Source organism: Mesocricetus auratus, unplaced genomic scaffold (assembly GCF_017639785.1).
Source record: "Mesocricetus auratus isolate SY011 unplaced genomic scaffold, BCM_Maur_2.0 Super-Scaffold_100028, whole genome shotgun sequence".
NCBI lineage: Eukaryota > Metazoa > Chordata > Mammalia > Rodentia > Cricetidae > Mesocricetus > Mesocricetus auratus.
In genome coordinates this window covers 7149886-7174309 of record NW_024429209.1, presented here as the reverse complement: position 1 = coordinate 7174309, position 24424 = coordinate 7149886, and the positions used below count along the sequence as shown (strand labels likewise).

The window sequence follows — 24424 nt, the reverse complement described above, 5'->3', positions numbered from 1 at the left end:
GATGGGAGTCCAAAGTCCGTGTGTATACTCGGGATGGGTACTGATCTGCTGCTGCCCAAGGCTCAATAGATTACCTAGGCCTCCTCACTGACACCCAGATTCAGGAGGTCTTGATCAGTCCCATGCTGGATTCCCAGGCTGATGCCTGGGATTCAAGAGTTAACCTTTGTCAGGTCAGCTGTTTCTGGGGGTTAAACCAGCCCAGTCTTAATCCCTTTGGTCATCAGTCCTCCCTCTCTGTTACTGGCTTTCTTGAGTTCAGCTCAGTAACTTAACCGAGGGAGTCTGTCTCTTCTTCGATCAGCCACTAAATGAAATTTCTCTAACTAGATCTTATAACTTAAATTAACTCATATTTTTAATCTACATTCTTCTACAAGACTCGTTACCTCATCTCTATTCTGCCCATCCTGCTTTCTCTTTGTCTGGCTAGCAACTCTACCTTTCTTCTTCCTAGAATGTTCTCTCTGCCTGGAAGTCCCACCTGTATCTCCTGCCTAGCTATTGGCCATTCAGCCTTTTATTACACCATTTATAATAATACATCTTCACACAGTGTACAAATGTCCCACATTATTGCCCCTTTTTTGTCTAAGTAAAAAGGAGAGGTTTTAACTCTAATACAGTAAAACTATATACAATAAGAACAATTATCAGGGAAGAATTAGTCATAATGTCTAGACCATTTGCATTTGGCAAATTCAGAGAAGATACTCCTTTGTCTATACTGACTTGGAGAGTCCAAAGTTTTGTACCTAGCCTACTTTCTACTCTAACTTGTATTACCAACCCAAAACTATCTTTTTAGACTTCAAAACATTTTCTTAAATATAACCGTTTAAGTTCTTATGTTTCTCAACCTTATATACTTTACATTTCTTTTGTGAGTTTCTTTTCTGAATTTCCTAACAAGGAAAACTGTAACTATAACTATCTAGTCTTCAATACTAGCTAAGACATGAGAAAGATATAGTATAACCTGAGTAAAAAAGAAGTACAAAGTAAACAACTTCCAAAACTATTGAAATGACAGAGACATCGGGCTGTCTGGACAGTTCCAAGGTTCCTCTTCAAAATTGGGGCATCCATCTTCAGCCTACAGGCCTAGAATATCTGGTGGACTTTTTTGTGAAGCAGGAATTTCAAAGACTGTCTTACCTTGTCTTGGCAAAGTTTGACAGTCATTTTCTTTGGTGCCCTGCTTGCCCGGTTTGGACAGCATACGGTCAGCAGTTGAGGCAAGGGCAACTTCTGGCCCAGTGGCTAACTTTGCCACAATGAATGGCAAACTACACATGAGGTTCTTTGATGCTCATCATCTTTTTTTTTTTAAAGTAAATTGGTGCTGCCAGGAGCAGACATGTCACACTGTCATGACCAGCCTTATATTATTAAAACATCTTAAATGCCGTATACTGTAGTTCTCCAAAGTGTTTGAAGACCATCTGTCTATCTAAAATATACCTGTTTGACCTTGAAAACATATCTAATATGACCCAAATTTGGTTGTTAGAGATGACTAACTACTAACCTACATTTCTTAATTATCTTAAATGGTTTTTAATAATAGCCTTTAAGGACTAGAACTTTACATTAAATTTTAAAATGAGTTGCATAGGTACAGTACCTTAAACAAGAGTAGAAACCTATGTACAGTATGTTAAAACAAAAATAACCTTAAATTTGTACCAATATATAAAAATCCATACAATGTAAAATATTTGAGACTAGTAATTTTTTTAGTTTAAAAATAGATTTCATAGTCTACCCTTTCTACTATAATTTCTATGCTAAATACACCCTTTTCCCCTTCAGAAACATATCCCTGAATCTAATTTCCTTTGCTTAGCTTTCTCCATAACCATGATCAACAACAACTTGCAAGCAACCACTCTAAATGATGATAAACATCCATAATCCATTGAATGACCAAAAACCATCCTACCCCACATCTTGAAGACTGGGCATTGTGTTCTTAGACTTTTTCTGTTGTCTGGGAGTGATGGCATCTCTACGGGATGCTGAGAAAATTGGGACAATGGTCAAGACCTGGGAGAGCAAGCTGTATTATTTTTTTGTTTAGTCTCTGTGTGATGGGAGAGTGTAGAGCTTATCTGAAGTCTTGGCTGGAATAGTCTGTAAGGCTGGACCATCTCAGCAGCTTTGAAGTTCTTCTAGATGCAGTATTTTAAGGAAACTGCAAGGGAGGCATTGTGCGAAGCTGAATCACCTAGGCTGCTTGTCTTTTGGTGCCTGGTCCTTTTTTTTCTGAAAACATATTAACTTTAAGAGGTAACATATATATCTGTATTAACACAAGTATGGAATGTGCGGTGTGCACAAGACAGCTAAAGATGATTTTTTTGCTGCCTGTCTGAGTAGGTAAAAGGCATCTGTCAATTTTGTAAGTCCATTTGGATTGCATATCCAAACTGTAATATAATAAGTCATGAGGACTCTATAACCAATAAGATTTATCATGTCTCATCCAGTCTCATAGCTGTTCCCATGTTGAGGGATCAACATACATGTCACCTGTCCTTTATTATTTCTTGACTTTTCCCCCCTCATGTCTGTAGCCAAGATCCTCAGGAGGTCAAATCTGATCTATTAATTTTGAAGGAGTATTCCTTTGGAAACAAAAGCACAGCCCCTCCCCCAACACAACACATTTTCTGACTTCCATTCTGAAACCAAGACATCACTAAATTATATAGGCTTGTTTAATTTATCAATCCCTTTCATAATCTAATGTCTCTCAGCATCTGTTTTCTCTGTTCATTAGCATTCAAAAAATTCAAAATTAACAAAGTACAACATAAAGTTTAAGCTCCCTGTGTTGCTCTATTTCTCATCCTTACATGGCTTTTATTTTTTTACATTACTTTACTCTTTCTTTAAAGAGTTTGTTATTTTTTTAAATGTATTTATCTTTATTTTTTGCCTGTATGTATGTCTGTGTGAGGGTGTCAGACAGTTGCAGACAGTTGTGAGCTGCCATGTGTTTGCTGGGAATTGAACCCAGGTCCTCTGGATGAGCAGCCCATGCTCTCCAGCTCCCAAGTTTATTATTTTTAAACTATTTTTTATGACTCTCTATACCCATTTTCCCTTTCTCCCCCAGCACCTAAGCACCTTTTGAGCATATTGTACCTTTTTAGAGGTTTTATTGTGTCTGGGCCTGGCTTTTTGTGGGTGTTCTTTTTCCACAGGAGACAAATCTTAAACTGTTAGGATACCAATATGAAGTGGCACTGGTGGCTGGCTCTGCCTCCTAGCTTCATGGCTGTGAGTACCTGACCCTAGAGCCACATTTACCTGACCCAGTTCTGGGAATTTGATGTGTCTGCCTGAAGCAGAAGTTTCTACCCAGTGTCGTCTGTGCCTCTGTACTCTGAGCCTACCTGAGAGACTGCTTTTTTAGGGCCTGTGTAGATATCCAAACCTTCACATTATATACTATGTGCAGTTGGATCTTTCTTTGTGCAGCCAGCTCACTAATAATGACACAGAGACTTATTAATTATAAAAAGCTCGACCTTGGCTTAGGCTTTTCCCCTAACTAGCTCTTATAACTTAAATCAACCCTTATTTTTAAATTCTTTCATGAGGCTCATTATCTTGTCTCTGTTCTGCCCATCCTGCTTCCTCTGAGTCTGGCTGGTGACTCATCCCTTCTTTTTCTCAGTGTTCTCTCTCTGTCCAGAAGTCCCACCTATACCTCCTGCTTAGCTTTTGGCCTTTCAGCTTTTTATTACAGCAATCACAGCAGTACATCTTCACATAGTATACACACATTCTACAACATTAGTTGTATTTTTTTTTTTTGGTTTTTTCGAGACAGGGTTTCTCTGTATTGTTTTGGAGGCTGTCCTGGAACTCGATCTGTAGACCAGGCTGGCCTCTAACTCACAGAGATCTGCCTGCCTCTGCCTCCCAAGCGCTGGGATTAAAGACATGAGCCACCAACGCCTGGCTAATTTTTAATTTTTATTTGTTATTTTTTGGATTATTAAAATAGATACTTGTTTTGTTTTTCTTTTTTCCTTTTTGAGACAAGGTCTCAGTGTGTAGTCCTATCTGGCTTGAAACTTGTTATGCTTACTAAGTTGACTTTTAACTCAGAGATCTTCCTTCCTCTGCCTCCTGAATCCTGCAATTAAAGTGGGCTCTGTTTCTTTTTTAAGATTTAGTGTGTGTTTGTGTGTGTGTGTGTGTGTGTCGTTGTGTGTGCGTACTTAGGGAGACTAGAAGGGGGTGCTTGGTCCCCCTAGAGCTGGAGTTGTAAGAGGCCTATTTGTGGGTGCTAGGAACCAAAAACTTAGGCCTTCTGGAACAGTTAGGAACAGCAGGAACAGTAAGCACTCTAATTTCTGAATCATCTTTCCAGTCTCTATTCTTTAAATAGCCTATAGTATGATTTCTTTTTTTTTTAGTATGATTTCTTTTTTAAAAAATTTATTTTTTTAATTTTAAATAGCTTGTTTCACATGTCAATCCCAGTTCCTCCTCCCTCTCCTCCTTCCGTATCCCCCCACCATCCCTCCCAGCCTCCCACCCTATCGCCACTTCCACATAGGGGATATCTAGAGTCTGTCATTTCATTCAGGGCAGGGTCCAGATATGCCATCCTAGAACCTTCATCCAGTGACTGATGGAAGCAGAGGTAAAATTTTTATTTTTAAATTTAAATTTAAATTAGAAACAAGGTTGCTTCACATGTCAATCCTGGGGCCCTCTCCCTTTCCCTCCCCTCCTCCCACGCCCTCCCACCAACCCCCCCAACACCCCATCATTTCCCCAGGGAGGGTGAGGCCCTCCATGGGGGTGTCCATAGTCTGTCATTTCATATAGGGCAGGGCCTAGTCCCTCCCCCAAGAGTCCAGGGTGAGAGTGCATCTCTCATTGTTGGATGGGCACCCAAAGTCCATTTGTATGCCAGGGATAAATACTGATCTACACCCAAGGCCCAATAGATTGCCTAAGCCTCCCAGTACGATTTCTTATACAGCGACTTTGTAACATTTCCTAGGCTCACTAGGAAATTCTTGTAAGCAGAATATTGTGTTTTACCTTTGTGTTAACCTTTCTTGGAGTTCTTGTGTCTGATCTTTTATACTTTCTCATTGTAGGATAGCTATTACATTTTTTCTGTTTTTTGAATCTGTTTATTCATTTTAATATTAGTTCCTTTTCATAGAATATTATTTTCTTCCTTTTATCCTTGAAATGAATTTTAGAGGTGAATAATCTTTTGAATTCTGCTAGTGCTAAAGTGAATGTTTGTAACTTTATGTACATTTCATCAGAGCAGAAGCAGGAATACTCCATTCCATCCATATTCAGTTTCTCCCTTTCTTGGCATCTTCTCTTCCTAACCCTTGTCTGTATGTCCTTTTGTCTACCAATTATTTTTTCCTTTTCCTTTACATTCTATATATAGTCTCTAAAGTGTATCATTTCTTCTGAACATTAGTTGTTTCTTCTATTTAAAAAATCTGATACATTTAGTTAATAACTACTGGGGTCTTACCTCGAGTGATACAGTGAGTGAGGGCAGGAGATAGGAAAAGAAGCATAGATCTGTCCCTGCCTTCTAGATCATCAGTCTAAGCTGAAGTGGTGGAATGTGATGTAAACCTAACAACAGTTGCAAAAGCTGTGCTATATCAGGTGTATTTGAGATAGGGAGTGGGAAGTGGGGGTGTTTTGTTTGTGGGCATAGAAATTCTGAGAGTTGTTTTGGCGGTGGGGTGGTGGTGGTGGTGGTGGTGGTAGTGGTGGAACAGAGAAAAAAGGGAAGGCACACACTTGTTCTTGGAAGAGTAGCTAGAGATAAAATTGGACAAGGGGGAGACTGAAACCAATTGTGAAACACTTGAGTGCCTGCCCAGCAAGTTGAAGTCTGTATCCTGTGGGCTGCATATCAGAAGTCTTATATGAGGGAAACTGTGCTTGAATTTGTTCTTAGAGAGGTGACCCTGTTAAGCTAATTGTAAGAAGGAAAGTCAACTAAGCAACTGTGATTGTTGCTAGATGATAAGTTAGGGCTTTTGGATAAGGAGCCCACAGTGGGGATGGAGAAAATAGATTGTTTGAAGTAGAATCTACAAACACTGGTATCTGTGTAGGGAATTAAAGGATGTCACCAAAGGCTTTTGTTTGTTAGTTTTGTAGAAGGAAATGATAGATAGAACTTTTGAGCAGCTGGTATTGAGTGTATGAGGAAAGGACAGACAAATTTGGAGACAGGCAGAAAAGAATATATTTTCAAACTTACTGATGTCTAGGGAAACACCTAGAAGTTCAAATGAACCAGCAGAGGTTGGAGATACGGTATGGTACTCACTTGCTTCAAGGAGAATGTGATGTCCTAACAGTAGGTATGAGCCCCTTAAAGTAGAACATTTAGGCAGAGAATAAAACAAGCCCTTGGAAAAGGCCAAACTCTATGTGCAGGAAGTCAAAACATAATGAGCATTTTAATGTTCAGCATGTAGTGGCTAAGGCCATTCAGATGGCTTTCTTGATCTCCTCAAGAGCCCTGTGCATGGAAATTATTACTCTGCATTGTGAGCCAGGAAACTAAGGCTCCAAGGCAAGCTAGTGGGATTGCAAGCCAAGTTCATGCTTTTCTGCTAGAAGAAAAGAAATGGTGTGCAAGAGATAATTGCCTACAAGGGGCAGTGGTTAGCAGGAGCATATACTCAGAGACAGTAGGATAAGGGCATACTAAGCCACTGGTTTTCTGAAAACTAAAAGCTATGCCTGCATGCTCAGTTCCCACACAGTACCCAAACCAGCCTGTCCTGGGTTCAGTGATACCCTGGGAACATCCCGGTAGCAGAGAAATGACAAGGGTATCTGGTCTAGGGTACTGTGGCTTCATGGTTGATTGTTCACATATGTCAGAGATATTCTGGTTTGCTCAGGTTTTTAAACCCTTTGATGTCTGTATCTCTTAGATTGTCTTTAGACTTTAGATATTATAAAAATAAGGGCCTGATCCCTTTTGTGCCATCTGCTTGCTTAACTTGTTTACTTGAAAGCATTTTTTGTTGTGCTTCTACATTGTGTTTTCAGATGTTTCTAGGTTGTAGACATTCTGGGGTGACTCTTTTGATTGCTAATTATATATGAGACCCTGTGGGCCTCTTCTTTAGCTCTTTCTACTCTTGAAGTCATTTCCTTTTGCCATTTTAGTCTTGTTCAATTTTTAAAAACTATTACTGTGTGAGTGTATGTGTGTTTGTCCATGTGTGTATATGTCTGTATGTGGCATAGTGTACATGTGGAGTTGGTTCTCTCTTCCTTCTGCTTATTTGTGGACTTTAGACATTAAACACAAATTTTCAGGTGTGCATTAAGAGTTCTTTTACTCACTGACCCATCTTTCCAGTCAATAACTTAGTTTTAAGAAGAACGAGCAAATTTGTTAAATATAGAGTATTCCTGTAAAGACCTTTAGCAATAGTTTCATAGTCTCAAATAAGCTACCTCAACATGTGTACTTTAACAAAAGGCAGCAAATACATAGAGGAGAAATTAGCTTGACCAAGTAACCAAGGCCAGCATTATCAGTAATATGTCAAATAATCTACCCTGTACTAAGACAAATGCACAAATGTACTAAGACAAAATTGCTGTGGATTTTGCCCAAAAAATGTGTAATTGTAATAGTATAATGGTAAGAAAACAAGCAGCTACACCCAAATCAAGGAAATAACCAATAAAATAACTGATGAATAAGTTTTTTAAGTATCAAGAATATGGATGAAAAGGAAATAAATGAGGGAGTTAGTTGTCAGATACATCAGGAGACTAAAGAGAAATAACTAAATGCCTTGGGATTCTGGGAAGGAATCTGGGATAAAAAAAAAGGGTATTGGCAGGAAAATGAAGTGTCATTTGAATATGGTTTTAGTTTAGTATTATGCCAATGTTACTGTCCCGGTTCTGTTAAAATATACTGTGCTACATAAGATGCTAATATTGGGTAGACTACGTCAGTAATGTATGGAAATGGAACTATTGTAGTTTTTCAAAAAGCCTAAAATTTGATCAAAAAAGGTTTTTTAAAAACCTATATAATATCCCTTATTAAAAAAATCCCTGTATCTGTCCCTGTCTTCTTCTTTATCTTTTAAGTGAAAAATCTATCATGAGGTTAGAAGAATTGTTTAGTCCTTGGTAGAAACTGACTTAAGAATATAAAAGAAAGTTTAGGATTGAATCCTTGTCAGTGATTGAGTAGATGCTGCCAGTTACTTTCCATGGTCTTGCCTCTAGGCTCATTTTCTAATATATCCAATTTTCTAGACCCTTTTTTTTGTAGACCCTTTTAAAGGATATAGTAATGAAAGGCCATGCTGATGGGAGATACCGCTGAACACTTTATAGAACAAAGTGATCATGAGCTTAATCATTACAAGATAATGCTCTTATGGGAGAAAACAAATTTCCAAACCACATTTATACAGAATCATGAGTCCAAAGATCTCTTTTGGCTTCATGGAATTTTCTGAATACTGGTTTGCTGCTGAGATCAAGATGACATGAAAACTGGTACACATCTACGCAGAAGTGACAAGACACTGTCTTCTGGAAGCATATGAAGTCCCTCCTTTGCCATTGGGAAATAGCCAAACTAAATCACTATGTATAGAAAAATCTGAAAAGCCAGAGGTTTATAGAAATATTTATATTATGGTCTATAGGGAGAGCAGATTAGGAGTCTTCATGGAGTCTTAGAATTGGAAGAGAGGGATCTATCAGAACATCTGGTTTATCCATGAGAAGAGAGAAGTCAGGCCCCATGTAGACATCCTGGTTTCTGTGAAGTTGAGCATGCTAGATATGCAGATTGAAGATCTTAAGGAGATTTGAATTTGTTTCTTTTTTTAAAAAATTATCTATTACATTTTTTAAAATTAGAAACAAGCTTGCTTCACATGTCAATCCCAGCTCCCTCTCCCTCCCCTCCTCCCATACCCCCTCCATCAGCCTCCCACTCTATCCCCACATGGGATATCCAGAGTCTGTCATTTCGTTCAGGGCAGGGCCTAGGCCCCCTCCCCCAAGAGTCCAGGCTGAGAGAGCATCCCTCTTTGTGGTATGGACACACATTTGTATGCCAGATATAAATACTGATCTACTGCCCAGGGCCCCATAGATTGTCCAGGCCTCTTCACTGATACCCACATTCATGGGGTTTGGATCAGTCCCATGCTGGCCTCCCAGCTGTCAGTCTAGAGTCCAAGAGCTCCCCCTTGTTCAGGTCAGCTGTTTCTGTTGGTTTTACCAGCTCATTCTTTGCTCCTTTGCTCATCGTTTCTGAGGCAGCAGCCTAGCTAGGAATCCTGTTTCCCAGAGTCTCTGGGTGAGTGACATAAGAATGAGGCTCTAAGAAATCATTGTCTCCTGTCATAGGGAGAGGTCTACTTTGTCTCCAACGAGTTTACTTGGTGTTTAGCCATTTCTTTCCTACCTAGTTGTGAGTTGACTAATCTCTTACTGAGCTAAAAGAAAAAAATCATATTTCAGAACTTAACAAAGCTGAGTTAGACATACTTGGTTGGATTGGTGTTTTATGAGCAACAATTCCATGCATGGCACTGTGTTAGTTCCTGTTAATACAACAGCAAGCAAGCTTGTCACAGTCCTGTCCTCAAGGGGCTGGAAGGCAATGAAACTGTTTCTCCTAACTTGCATCAGCCAGCTCATCTGCCTTACTTAAAAGTGTCTTCACTAAACCACTCTGATGGCTATAAATGTGTTTTTTTATTTAATACTAAAATGGACTATTGTTTTAACTTCCTCCCAGCAGTGTTGGAAAGATACTTTCATGTATAGTCAGTGTTATATAGTTTTAAAGCAGCATTTGGTCCCTTTGATCATAAAACCAGCGCTCCCCTTGGACTATGATGTTAAAGATATTAGTGGGTTTGCTCAGTGCACATGACAATCCAAAAGTGTTTACTAAGGCCCAGTGAGCAATAAGAGGCAGTGTGGCCAGCTGGCAGCATCCAGAGGGAGCCAACTTCTCTCTGTTGCTGTGTGGACATTTCTCTCTTCCTGAATTTAATCTCCTGGGTCAGAATCCAGGCTGTAACCTCACTCAAAGCAGTGAACCAACTAGAGTCATACTAGCAACCTGATTCTGCAGCACTAATAGTCTCTTCCCAGGCCCTTATGTCAGAGGCTTTTGGCCTTTTTATTTAGTAGAGCTATGCTTCATACCTTGAGTTGGAAAAAATGGATGTTATAAATTGTTAGTTTTTCGATATCAATGATATAGTCAGAGTCAGGCATGAAGACCCACCCTGTAATCTCATTACTCCACACTTCAGAAGCTGAAGCAGGAAGAAAAATCAAGGATCCATTACTGGTTGACATAGTTAGCTTGTAGTCCAGTCTCGGAGTGTTTGAATGAATGCTCATTTTTCAGGGCAAAGTCTATGTTCATCATCTGCCATGTATCTTCTGAACTTCAGCTCCCTCACCTACAGAATGACTGTGTGTACCTCTCCTGTAGCACACACATACGTGACAGGTGATGATCATGACTACTGATGTGGCCATCTCCTATCCTGAAGTGACCCAGATGTGTGATTTCATCTTTCTGTCCCCTGGTGCCCAGAACTTCTTAATATCAGTGGTTAGCATTCTAGCCATCACCTGAACACTTTACCTTTATTATTGTTTGTCATAATAATGCTATGGGAGTAGCACATTTTCTTGTTTCACAGATGAGGAAATGCGGCACAGAAAGGTTAAAAATTTTGACCAAGGCTACAAAAGGGTTGGCGTTGGAAGCCAGGCAGGAAGTTGGAATTCATGTCTTTTAAGCACTATTGGAATGTATGTAGTGGTACCCATGCTCTCCACTGTGTGACATATTGGCATACCAACAGCTAGTGTTTATGGAGTATTGTTTATGTGGCAGGCACTGGGTTGTGTTATATATTACCTCACCCCATCCTCACACAAAGCCCATAAGACACACAGTCATTCTGTAGGTGAAGAAACTGAAGTTCAGAGGGGTTGGAGTTGAGCAATTTGTACTAGGCAACATTACAGTATGGCCTAGTAAGATTTAATAGATGAATGAGGAAATGCATGAAAACTATAGAAAAAGGTATAAGAGGTAAAGTAAGCTGTGTTGAGCGCCTTCTATTTTTTTTTCAGTATGATCATGAAGTAGAAGTCAGTGTTTGTTTATAGGTTTTTAAATCCTGTGTTTATTTATAGGGAGAGCTGTGCATGCCATGGCACATAAATGGAGGTCAGAAAACAGCTTGTGGGAGATCTTGTTAGAAAGAGGAGGGGCCCTTGTAATTGCCTGCTGAAGTGTTTTTCTGATGGCTGCTTTGGCATCAGTTGGTTATGTTTTCTCATTCAGGTTGGGATTTTCCTGGTCCTGGTTATGACCAGTGATTTTCACTGTTTTGAACAGTTTTTCTATAACATTGGGAGAATCTGGGTTCTATTTAAGTCTGCTGTTGGGTCACCCTGTTTAGGTTTAGCAGTCCCAGTAGACTGCTAACTCTTGAGTTTGCTTAGTTCCTGTGGTGCTGCTGGCAGACCCCATTGGGCCTTATTGATAGAATCTTAAGTAAGAAGTTTCCCCAGGCCATGCTCCCTGGTGCCAGTATGTAGGAGAGAAAGTCCCTGTCCCACTGGAATGAAGGGTATTTCTTGGGGGCCCTGTAGAGAAGGTGAGGATATTTCCCTAGACTGATTTATTGTCATCTGGTCCTTTCTGAGGCATCCTGCTAGTTGGTGTTGGCAGCTGGCCTGGTGTTGTCAGTAGAGCTCCCATTCAGTCTTAGGCTGCCTTCTGTTGCTAGGTTGGAGGTTGGGAAACTTTAAGCCTGCCACCTTTTTCTGTTGTATGATGGAGGGATATCATAACATGCCCAGCTGTGTGTTATTCCTGGGTTTTTAACTATTCACCTTCCTTCCTGTCTTTCCGCTTCCTTCAGTTGGTTCTTGTATTGCTCCCATTGTATTTTATGGGAGGTAGACAAGAAGTGAACTCATGGGGTCTGGCTCATGACACTGTTCTGTTTGGTCATTCATCTTTTGGATAACATGGTTATTTTGAATGGTTACAACTTTAAACTTTATAAAGTGGGTGAAGGGCCTCTGGGTGGGGGAGGCTGTCCAGTAGCCTCAGGGTCTGAAAAGATTTCTTACTCCTCAGGCCCATGGGAGGCTATTTCTCGTGTCTTCCCCTTGCTTAGCTGTTTGTGTTTTTTATGCTGCTTTAAAGGCAGCCTAACCATTCCTTGTTCATATGCTTGATAAATAGTACAGTAAGTTTTCATACCTCTATGGAAGTTAGAAGATGGATAGACTGTTAGTTTTATAGGGGTTTTTCTTAGCTTTTTGATCAATGTCATCTACCTGTTGACAGGAATTTTATTTTAAATGCTATCAAACAAATTACATCTATCAGTTAACTGTAAATTATTTCATTTTTATGTGAAAATTTAAACTTATGCACTGAAAAACATTTTTCTAATAAATGTGTTTTTTACATTCTTTTCTTGCAAATGAGGGATTTGAGGTCATCTTAGTTCTTCCACAGTAAATGTACCTTTGAAAAATCAGAAATTCCTAATATTGGAAGTCAGGGACCATTTTATGTAGTTTACAATAGTAGTTTTGCACAAATGATTTCAGGTTAAAATTGCATACTATTTATTCCCACCCATTTCCTTTATTGGCTGTGACACACAGGAATTACGCCCATTGCTTAACTAACCTTTCTGACCTTTTGTTACTTGGCTATAAATTGACTTGGGTCTTTTGCAAAAACACTGGGGGTGGGGGGGAATCTTTTTGTTAGAACCCAGCCAATTCCTGCTTCAGCGCAGAACAGTTTGTTCTCTTGAAGGAATGAGCCAGTTCAGTGAGCAGAAAAACACAGCTATAAACTGGCATCTGCAGGACCTGCAAAGGCGATTGCCCGTGTTCATTCCACAGAGCAAGGGACTCACAAGTGAAGGAGGTTTGGGGGAGGGAAACATGCTTTTGAGCCCCACTGGCTTTAGGTAAATATAATCAACTTTCTAGAGTGAGTTGTGACCACATGAAAGGGGTTTCCTTCCTGTGCTCTGGTAGACATGAACATTTTAACTATTTAAACAGGAATATAGTGGAGTTCTCTTTTGCTGTTCCACTGTTCCCTCAGACTGTGTGGCATGTTTCCCTCCGTTTCATCTGATCTGCCTATCAGGATGGGAGCAGCTACTGCTCAACATACAGATGCATCTTGCAAGACTGAGTGTTGGCCCATCCTTGAAAGAGGATATTAATGACAGCCAATGAAGAAAACATGAAACATGTTTACATGACTATGAGGCAGCTCTGGTAACAGAAAACACACAAATCACAATATTTGACATAGTGGATGATAGAAATGAGGGCATTTGAGTAAGGTTTGGAGACTGTTTAGTAGTTTGCCAGGTGGCCAATGGGAAAGTTCTAGATCTTCTCTGGTTACTGCCCAACTTGCTTCTCCCTGTAATGTTCTCAAGAAGTTTTCTTTCTTTAAAAAATGTTTCTGAGTCAGGCCGTGGTGGTGCATGCTTTTAATCCCAGCACTTGGGAGGCAGAAGCAGGTGGATCTCTCTGAGTTCAAAGCCAGCCTGGTCTACAGAGCGAGTTCCAGGACAGCCAGGGCTATCACACAAAGAAACCCTGTCTCAAAAAAGCAAAAATTGATTGATTAATTAATTAGTTAATGAATTAATTGAAATTTAAAAAGTGTCTGAGCAAATAGGAATGGATTTAAAATTTGGGAGTAATGACACATCTGGGATTTGGGGTTCTGGTAGATTACACTTAAATCTGATGAAGTAAGTAGGGAAGGGAGTGAAACTAGAACTGGCTAGAGACTGTACACTATGCATCTCAGTCATGGCATGAAACAGTCTAGATTTTCTCCTGTAGGCAGTAGAGCTGTAGAAATGCCAGAAGCTGGAGATTGACTTGGGCAGAATTTGGTGAGAAAAGGGAGGTTTGGTCTTAGAAGTGTCAGGTTAGGCCAAACTAAGGAAAGATCATGATGTCAGGCTGAAGTGGTTCCTGTATGGAATCAGTAGAGTAGTGATCTTCATCCTGAGAAGGCAGATGTAGTTGTGACTTAGAGGACTTTATGGGGAGGACAGGGCAGGTAGTGTAGATCACTGAAGTCTCCACAGCAAGTAAGAAGAGGACATTGCTTAGGGCTGACCTTGTTGGAGAAGGAGTATAGGGAGGAGACAGGAGGAAGGAAGTCTGCTGGACTCTTAACATGCTGTCAGTGACTCGCATACACTGTCATGTCTAATGTAGTGAACTCAGTGCTGTTTTTACTTAGAGATTGTACCAATGAAAACTTGGATTTGGGAGCTTCAATGCTTTCCCCAAACCCAAGTGGCCTGCATGAGGAAGCAGACAGAATCAGAGTTGGAACCCAGCTTTAACTCACTCCAAACATAATGACATGCCCACTCTTGGATGGGCCTGGATACAACTGAGCAACCCAGTGTTCAACAAGCCTCAAAATATATACATATTCTTTTTTATTGATTGTTTGAGACAGAGCTATGCTCCTAGTTGACCTAGAACTTCCTATGTTGACCAGTCTGGCCTCAAACTTGCAGTGATTCTCTTGCCTCTGCTTCTGCTTCCCCAGTGCCGTGCTTACATGCTTGCTCCACAATGTCCAGCCTTGTATACATTCTTTCTAAGAGTTTACACCTAGAAATCGTCATCTAATTAATGCTATTACAAGTAACATTTAGAATGTCTGATTTTCTTTATTGTAATGTAAAACACCAGCATGATTTTTTTTCTTAAAATCTCACCCTTGTGTAAGAACTGCTTTGGGAAAGGACCCAAATGAAACTGACAAAACATGAATGTACATAACTTAAAGTTACTGATTAATTGATTGAATTTTATAACACTTCTTTGTTTTGTATATGAGTATGTGTGCCACAGTAAGTGTGGAGGTCAGCAGACTACTGTCCAGACTTGGTTTTCTCCTTCCACCATGTGGATTTTGGTTATCAAACTCAGATCATCAGGTTTGGTGGAAAGTACCCTTAACCACTGAACCATCTCAGCAGCTGTAAAATATATGTTTCAATGTTTAGTGTATGTGTAACAATTTATGAGAACAACAAACCTTGGCCTTCAGAAACTAAAGAACTACTTAGGACTAACATGAATAAATGGGTTGGAGATCTCTGTTTAATAAATCTATGCTCTAAAAGGGTTCAGAAAAACAGTTTTCAGGTAACTGTATCTTAAAGGGGGCATAATCTGTAGAGTTCATCTTTTGTCAACCCAAGACAAATAAATAGTTCTCTGTTTCCTTCATTCATCTTTTAGTCAAAATGACATAGATTCCATGGTTAGATCCTAGGAAATAGACAGTGAAGAAGCAAAAGCAAACCTGGCTCCTGGAGACTCGTTAACCATTCCCTGTTAAGTGCCAGAGTGAAATGCACAACCATTTGGGACTGGAAACTCACAGTTCTAGCATCGAGGCTGTGCTTATGCCAGCTGTTTTCTCAGAATCACCCTTTCCAATTTCACAGTGGAGCAAGAGATAATGAATGTTGTCAAGATAGAAAACTTGGGTAAAGTATCTAAACTTAAGTGTCTCAATACTCCCAGCACTCAGGAGGCAGAGGCAGGCGGCTCTCTGTGAGTTCGAGACCAGCCTGGTCTACAAGAACTAGTTCCAGGACAGTCTCCAAAGCCACAGAGAAGCCCTGTCTCAAATTACCCCCCCCCGAACAAAATAAGTGTCTCAATACTCAGCCTGTATTCTTGTGTGGCATCACTGATAAAATTCTGAGTCTTTAGGGGAGATTTTACTGTTTAATGTGGCAGAACTGTAGCAGTAGCATACTCCCCTATTTAAAGTCTAGATTATATATAGCTCAGGAGTGGAAAGCCAGCCCTGCTTTACTCTAGTGGCCAATGAGCATAGCAGGAGAGGCAGTTATGTAAGCGAGTGTTCATTAATACTGCTGTAAATTCAGACAGCTGGGCCTCCTGGTCCTTTGTCTACCTCAGTGTTAACTCTCACTTGCTTCCTTGATAGCTGTGAGGCTTGTTGCATAAGAGAACACTGGAAACAAGGAACCCCAGTTGCAGCCTGAAATTCTAGTTCACTGCAGTGCACAGAACTGTACACAAATAGTACTAGCTCATTGGAGCAAAATGTTTATGGTGTATTGGAGCTGAGAAGACACAGCATCTGTCGCATTAAGGAGTTTTCTAATCTCAGCAGTTGCTCCTTTCCCTGGGTGGCTTCACCTCTTTTTTTTAAATTAATTTAATTTTTTTCATTCTATATACCAACCCCAGTTCCTCCTCCCTCCACTTTTCCTTTCCCCCTACCCAATCCATCCCCATCCACTTCTCAGACGGGGCGGAGGCCTTCCTTGGGGAGTCAACGAAGTCTGGTACACCAAGTTGAGGCAGGACCAAGCCCCTCTCCCTTGTATCAAAACTGAGCAAGGTGTCCCACCATAGGGAATGGGCTCCAAAAAGCCAGTTCATGCACCAGGATAGGTCCTGATGCCACTGCAAGCCCCACCCCCCAACAGATCAAGGCACATAACTGTCACCCATATTCAGAGGACCTAGTTTGGTCCCATGCAGGTTCCCCAGCTGTCAGTCCATAATCCATGAGGTCCCACTAACTCAGGTCAGCTGTCTCTGTGGTTTTCTCCATCATACTTTTGACCCCTCTTGTTCACATGATCCCTCCTCCCTCTCTTCAACTGAACTCCAGGAGCTCAGCTCAGTACTTGACTATGGGTCACTGCATCTGCTCCCATTAGTTACTGGATGTAGGTTCTATGATGACAATTAGGGTAGTCATTAATCAGATTATAAGGGAAGGCCAGTTCAGGCACCCTCTCCACTATTGCTAGGAGTGTTTGCTGGTGTCATCCTTGTGGATTCCTGGGAATTTCTCTAGCACTATGTTTCTCCCTACCACCATAATGGCTCCCTGTCTGTCAAGATATCTCTTTAAATTGCTTTTCTCCTCCCTCCCTCCCCCAACTCTGTCTTCTTGATCCCTCATCTTCCCATCCCCCATCCTCTTCCTTCTACCCCTCCCCCAGTTTACCTAGGAGATCTTAACTATTTTCCCTTCCTGGGGCCCTCCATGTGTGCCTCTTAAGGTCCCTTTTTTTACCTAGCTTCTCTGGAATTGTGAATTGTAGCCTAGAGTCTCCTTCATTCCTTACCCAATTGGGAGTGGGTCTTCTCTTAGATTCCCACCTGCTGTGTCCATTCATTGCAGCCCTTAACCACTGTTGCTTTGATAGGCCCCCTCACAAGGGCTTATTCTTTTGAAAGCAAAATAATAGCTTGATTGGAATGCAGATGATCATCCACCAAATCCAATATGCTATTGTTATATAATGTTTATACATAAAAAACAAAAATATTCCAAGGGCCCAAACCTTGGCATTAGAAGAGTAAGGCACACTGTGAGGAAAGAACAAAGAACTCATAGCTTCTACCTTTCCTGACCTTTAGGTTCCGCATAGGAAGACAGAGACAATGTTGGCTTCCTGAGATTGTTTAAGACTATGAGAAGACATTAGCAAAGAGCCTATCATATCAAGTGTGTTATAGAACTGGAAAATGAAGCCAGTGTTTCAGACAGTAGGTAATTGATAGACACAGAAAATGACACTGTTATTGTCCAGTAGTAGTAACCTTGATTCCACGTAGCTACCCAACATTCACCTTAATGACTGTGATCCCTTTTGCTGTTGAAATACTAAAAAATGCTAGTGCTGATGGAGATGGAAGCTGAGGGGATTGGGGGGTGGTAGATAGTGGGGGATAGGGATTGGGAAGGGAGGATGGGGGTGGAAACTGCAGCCAGGGTGTGAAATAAATAGATGAATAATTTTTTAAAAAAGTGTTAGTGCTTTCCTTACTCTATAGAAGCATGGGACACTCAACCCTATGTGACTAGTGTTTTGGTTTATGACAGAATCTTATACAGCCCAGGCTTTAGCAGTGTGCTGATTCCCAAGTGTTAGTATTATAGACTTAAGCCACTATACCTAGCTTGCCATTTTTTTTTATAGAAACATTTTCCCTTTCTTGGAATACTAGGACTCTAGAAACACATCCTGAAGGTTAGGAGGTCTGCATTGACTTGAGGTTGACTGAAGTCATTTGTTTTGTAAAATTGCTGCAGCATGAAAGGGACGCTGCTCACAAATTTCCATAACATGGAGACTAGCATGTTACATGCTGGGATGGTATTACCTTTTATTCAGACAAATATTATAGTAAATTACCCTTTCCATAGTATTAGCAAGCTTGTGACATTGATAACATAATCAAAAAACATTTTCATATATTCAAAGGGCTATAACAATCATATATTCAAATCCCATTTAGTATTTATTCAGAGAATTTCTTTTTATTTAATCGAGACAGGGTTTCTCTGTGGCTTAGGAGGCTGTCCTAGAACTAGCTCTTGTAGACCAGGCTGGTCTCGAACTCACAACAATTGCCTGCCTCTGCCTCCCGAGTGCTGGGATTAAAGGCATGTGCCACCACCGCCCTATTCAGAGAATTTCAAAGTTAATCCCATTGGGTATGGCTACATCTATAGAACAGAGAAGTCTGTGCATATCAGAGAAAGAGCTGATTCCTTAAAGAGAGCTATGAAAAGGCCTTAAGTCCTAGAATGTTTATCCTCAACTTTATCAGTATCTAAAGAAGGGTCAGAGGTCAGAGATAGATATGCATGGTTAGGCATTAGCATCAACAGAGGTCACATAGCTACTAGAAACACATGGAGTACTTCCTCACCCTATTTGTTTCTTTGACTTCCCAGAATAGTCACTATATCTCAGGACTTATCTCTGCACTGTAATATACTTTCTTGTACTATTCATTATTAGAGGATGTTTGTTTTTCTCTTCTTGTCATCCAGAAGTACTATGCTATGAGTTAAACATAAAAGCTTTGGAATCTGGGGTGCCTGGTATTGAGTTCCAACTGCTGCTTCTTACTTGTGTAACCTAAGTGAAATTACTTAGTTGTTGAAGCCTTTGTGTCTCACTATGTAAAGTTGTGTTGATACTTAATTCATGGCATTACTGTAACGCTCAAGTCAAGTGAGAAAACAAATGTAAGGAAGTTGGTGAGGGCTTACAGTAATTCTGTTAGCGAATGGTGGTGGTAATGGTTGTACTGCTTGAAGATAGGCACTTTGTAAGCTTTGAATTCTTCCCGCATTTGCGATGTATCTTGGCATTGAGCTAAATATCCAGTATCTCTCAAACAGATACATATATTTACACACAAGTACCATGGAGAGGATTGTCTGAAAAAAACAATAGTTTGAAACCATTGAGGTCATATTTTTAGTGTTTGAACTCATTTTGAGCAATCTGATTCTTATTTTTCCATTTCTTTTTTATTTAAATTAAAAACAATCTTATTTTACATACCAATCCCAGTTCCCTCTCCATCCTGTCCTCCCATGTCCCCACCAGCCCCCCATCCCACCCCCAATCACTCCCCAGGGAGAATGAGGCCTCCCATGGGTGGTATTCAAAGATATCATTTGGGGTAGGGCCTAGGCACTCACCCATGTATCTAGGCTGAGAGAGTATCCCTCCATAGGGAATGGGCTCCCAAAGTCTGTATACTAGGGATAAATACTGGTTCCACTGCCAGAAGTCCCATAGACTGCCCTGACCTCCCAACTGACACCCACATTCAGGGAACCTGGTTCAGTCCTATGCTGGTTCCCCAGCTGTGAGAACTAGGATCCATGTGCTCCTACTTGCTTAGGCTAGCTGTTTCTGTGGGTCAGAAATCTGATTCTTAAGAGGGAGTCTAAGATAGACCAGGTCTTACCTTACAGGTCCCAACTGAGATCATTGAAGGGATGCATCTGAACCACATCATCTGAGCCATCTACTGATACAACATCGCTTGATAATGACCTACTGTCTGTGCCCTGCTTTCTGGAGAGCAATGTAAGCATTTCATTGTACCTTGGCTTGTTTTCCCTTACACAGAACTCCAGGGCATGCTTCTACTTGAGTGTTCTCAGGAGTAACTGCCTCTGTGCAGACATAAATATTTATTAAATAGTGAAAATAATACCACTCAAAGTATAATTCTCTCAATATTAGGACTGTGAGGGTCAAATTATGTATCAGGTGAAGGGTAGGAAACTTTCTAGTTGTCTTTCTCACCACATCCCGTCTACCTCCCTGTTTTCTGCAGCTGCAAACCATGTTTGTTTTCATCTTCAAAGGAAAATGATTGGTCTCACTCCACTCCAAGCTTCAGCCTTGGGTCTTGATTAGTTAACTAAATCATGTCACCCCGTGTTACCCCAGGATGAATCCAGTGGCACTAGCACCAGAAGGAGATTTCAAGTCTGGATATGATCCAGAAAACCCAGAAAGTTTGCTAGAGAGTTTGGGAGGAAAAAAACCTGCTCCTCAGTCTTGTAACAGGCCTACTCCCAAAGCCAGCCTTCCTTCTGACCTGGATGTTGAGGGACTTGAAGCCTGGGACTGTTGCTAGCCATGATTAGGGAAGCCATCCTTAGGATATGACTAACAAAATAGAAACCTTTGTTTTTATCACAGAATTCCTAAATCAAACTGAAGCCACCCAAGACTGAGCTTTCTTCCTTACATGTGCCAGAACCCTCCTTTACTATGAGCCATCTTAAATTGGGTTTCTACTTGCAACTTGGAATCCATATGGTATTTGGTACATATAACCTTCGATTTTTAACAGGTCAGTAACTCTGACCATGAAAAAGGAACCTGGGGGCTCGAGGGACTTCACTTTTGCAAGGCACAGATTGTTTGTGAGAGCATAATTCTGCGAATTAATGACTTGCCTTGACTTTACTTGTTTTGATTGATTAATACAAACTTAGTTAAACCTACCAAACTTTCAGTTTTTTTGTCATTTGTCTTTCACAGTGAACAAAGGTTAATAGCACTATATAAGTTTCTTCCAAAAAAGTGTTCATTATTTATTGTCCTACCAGTATTCAGTATTTTCCATCAGTAATTCTTAGCTTCCCCCACCCTTTGTACAAAACACAGCCACGCTCTCCCCAACTTTCCCCCCCACAGAGGCAGAATGTTGATGCCTTACCAGTCAAGGCTCCCTGGATACACAGAAGTGATCTAGTTGGACTCTATTCATTGTACCCCTACCAATAAAGTATTGCTAAGTTTGAGGAAAGACTTACAGGACAGCCTTGAACTTTCTTCCAACTTGTTCAAACAAAATAGGAAAGCCTTACCAACTATCCTATTTCATGTCAGCAGTGACAAAGGCTTGCTGAGCTCCACAGTGCCCTGGCCTGTGTACTGCTTCTAGAATGCCAGCTGGAAGGCCAGGCCAAGGTGACCAGCTGGTCATGGAACACTTATTCTAAGAGTAGGCATTCCCTTTCTTGTGACACTGGAGTCAGAAACAAAATGGGCATGCTGCCATCTATTCAAGAAGTGACCTATTTTTACAGTAATTGGATTGGGTTTCTCTTTTCTCTGGGGAGGTAGGACTCTCACATTCTCCCTGGTGCTCAAGAAGACACTTCCTTGTTAACCTCTTGGGTTTGGTGTTTCTCAGTTTGACAAAGGCCACTCTAAACTGAAGAGTAATATCTATCCCTTCTCTTCACTTAGAGCAGGGAGGATGGTTTATGAATATTAAATAGAGGGATAAGAAAAGTTTTAGCCAAAAGAAGGATAGATGCTTCTGAGGAAGGTCAACTAGACAGAGGGTAGTGTTTGGTTTATAGGTGCAGGGTTATGGTCTTGAAATGGCTTAGTTTAGCCTTCAAACTTTTCTTGAGCTCCACATGCATAGTGTGATAGAGTCCTAAAACTTCACAGATCTTGTGCAGACAAATCCTGTTGGGGAGTAAGTTTGTGCTTGAAAGTACAATTCCAGGGTTGCCAGTGCAACAGAAGCAGAGGATAGACCTGGGATGAGGCTGCTGGTTGTGCCACAGAAGAGCACTGAGAAGGATGTCAGAGAAATTCCTTTCCAACCACACTTTGTGTTTGCCACTATTCCCCACCACTGCCTGGCTCACTGCTGTGGAACCAGAGCCTGTGTAGGTCATGATTGTTATGCTGTTTGTCTCTTAGGTATATGTTGTACTACTTGCAGATTAGTGTTTCCCAGGTCTTTTTCTTATGTCTCCCCAAGGAGATGGCTGGATGGGGAAAGTGTTGCATGGTTCCATTCTCCCAAAGTTGACTAGCTGATTTTAAACCTTGGGGCCTTTACATCTAGCATAAAACACATTTCTGTCTCCCTCCTGTACAACTCCTTCCCATTCTTTGAACTTGTTCCCATATGTGTGAACTCTGCCTGATGTCCTGAGGGACATCTTGCTAATTGTTCTCTAGTATTTCCATTGCTTTTTCCTTTTCCATTATCCTTTAGAACTATGAGCTTGTTTTGACCTGCATCTATCTGTCTTCCCCACAAAACTATGAATATGTCGTTTGGGACACATCATCTTCTTGGTAAGGTGAGTCACATGAAGAAGTGTGTATGTCATGAAAGTGAACTTCCTATCTCGTACCACAATGACTGAAAATACGGAGAGGACAGTGAGAGATTTTTTTTTAGGCACTGGAGAGATGGCTCGACAGTTAAGAGTGCTTACTGCTCTTCTAGAGGATCTGGGTTCAACTCCTAACAACCTTCTGTAACTTCAGTTCTAGGGTATCCAATACCCTCTTCTGGCCTTCGTGGGTACCAGGCACGAATGTGGTACACATACATACTTGCAGACAAAAACTCAAACATGTAAAAAATAAATAAATAAAAAAATATTTTTTAAAGAGTGGCCTTGAACTGATGATTCTTTAACCTCAGTCTCCTAATTGCTAGCATCATGTCATTTGCAGAGGTTCTTGGATTATTTATGGGCATTTTGAGCTTGCTAAGTGTCTCATATACTCAAAAATAAAAAGATAATGGGCAAAGTTTTGGAGCATATAGCTTAGGCAGATGTAAACATAGCCTGTTGGTATTTGGGATGCAGGGAGTAGTACACTGCTTAGTTTTATGTCAGTTTGATAGAAGCTAGAGTCATTTGGGAAGAGGGACTCTTGGTTGAGAAAAATGCTTCTATATGATTGGTCTTAAGGCAAATCAGGCATTTTCTTAATTAGTGATTAGTGTGGGAGGGTCCAGCCCACTGTGGGCAGTGCCACCCTTGGGCAGGTCCTGGATGACATAAGAAAGCAGGATGAGAGGTCCATGAGGAGCAAGCTAGTAAGCAGCACTCTCTTGCTGGTCTCTGCTTTGGTTCCTGCCTTGTTTGAGATCTTACCCTGACTTCCCTCCATGATGGACTGTCACCTGGAAGTGTAGATGACCCCTTTTCTTTCCCAAGTTTCTTTTGGTCATAGTGTTTTATTGTAGCAATAAAAACCCTAACTATGGCAGAAAATGGTCCCAGGTTGTAGGGTATTGATATAATATGTTTTCGAGAAGATTGTGGTAGCACACAGAGAGTAGTAAGGAAGGACTGTATTATACCACAACAGAACAGGGGTGTGTGGTTTCCTTATATTTGTACATGATAAATATATCCAAAATGCTGGCAAATTCATATTATCTGGCAGATGGTATTATCATATGTCAACATGGAATGCTCATGTGCAGCTGTTGGTACATCTGATGTACCAAAGTCTGAATGCAGCATTTAAAAGGTGACTGGGTAATATCAGTTGAGGTTGCCTTTGTGGTACTTCCTACTTTCAAAGGAAGTATATAGTAAGTTCTTGGTAATGCAAGCTATAGTGATAAATGAATCCTGTTAGTAACTTTGTATATTTGCATCTCAGATTTTGAAAAGTACAATTTCAAGAATGTTCCTTGACTGAAGGACAGTTATGTACACAAGAGGGTGCTGTGCTTCAATGTTCATACCTTCTTTGTCATTTTTATGGTTGTTTGTTACATGTTTTGAGGGTGTGTTCAGGCAGTCCTTTGTTGAGAGTAAGTTCTCATCAAAGGACTGCCTGAACACACCCTTCTCTTTTGCTGCTTTCCAGCATAATAAATGGGTTCAGAAATGCTACCCCCACACTCCCTGAGTCTGTTTAACTGTATTTCAGTTCTTAACTGTCAGGTTCTTTGTTAAAACTAGACAACTTTTTTGTTGTTGTTTCAGCTTAAGTACTGTTCAATATTCTTTCTTTAGTGGAAATGGAGACCAGCTGGTTACTGTTGTCTATGTAATAACAATGATTGAAATGGTTATTAAGTCACTCTTCGGCCTTTTCTCTTGTCTAGGCAAAGTTGTCTCTGTTCCTCTGGCCATGGCCCATAAATCTCATTTTCTAACCCTTTAATCATGTTG

General features: G+C 40.7%; 1 protein-coding gene across 8 annotated transcripts in view; it reads left to right on the top strand.

The window, feature by feature from the left end:
* Zhx3 (zinc fingers and homeoboxes 3) overlaps positions 1-24424 on the top strand; it is a 117375-nt gene that overhangs the window by 52658 nt on the left and 40293 nt on the right. The window contains exon 3 of one of the 8 annotated variants that reach the window (XM_021234429.2): positions 19925-20039. The exons of 6 other annotated variants lie outside the window; for them this stretch is intronic. The gene's annotated coding sequence lies outside the window, so the exon portion shown is untranslated. Of the gene's footprint in view, positions 1-19910; positions 20040-24424 lie in introns of all 8 variants that reach the window. One more of the 8 variants, XM_021234428.2, reaches the window with a different exon arrangement.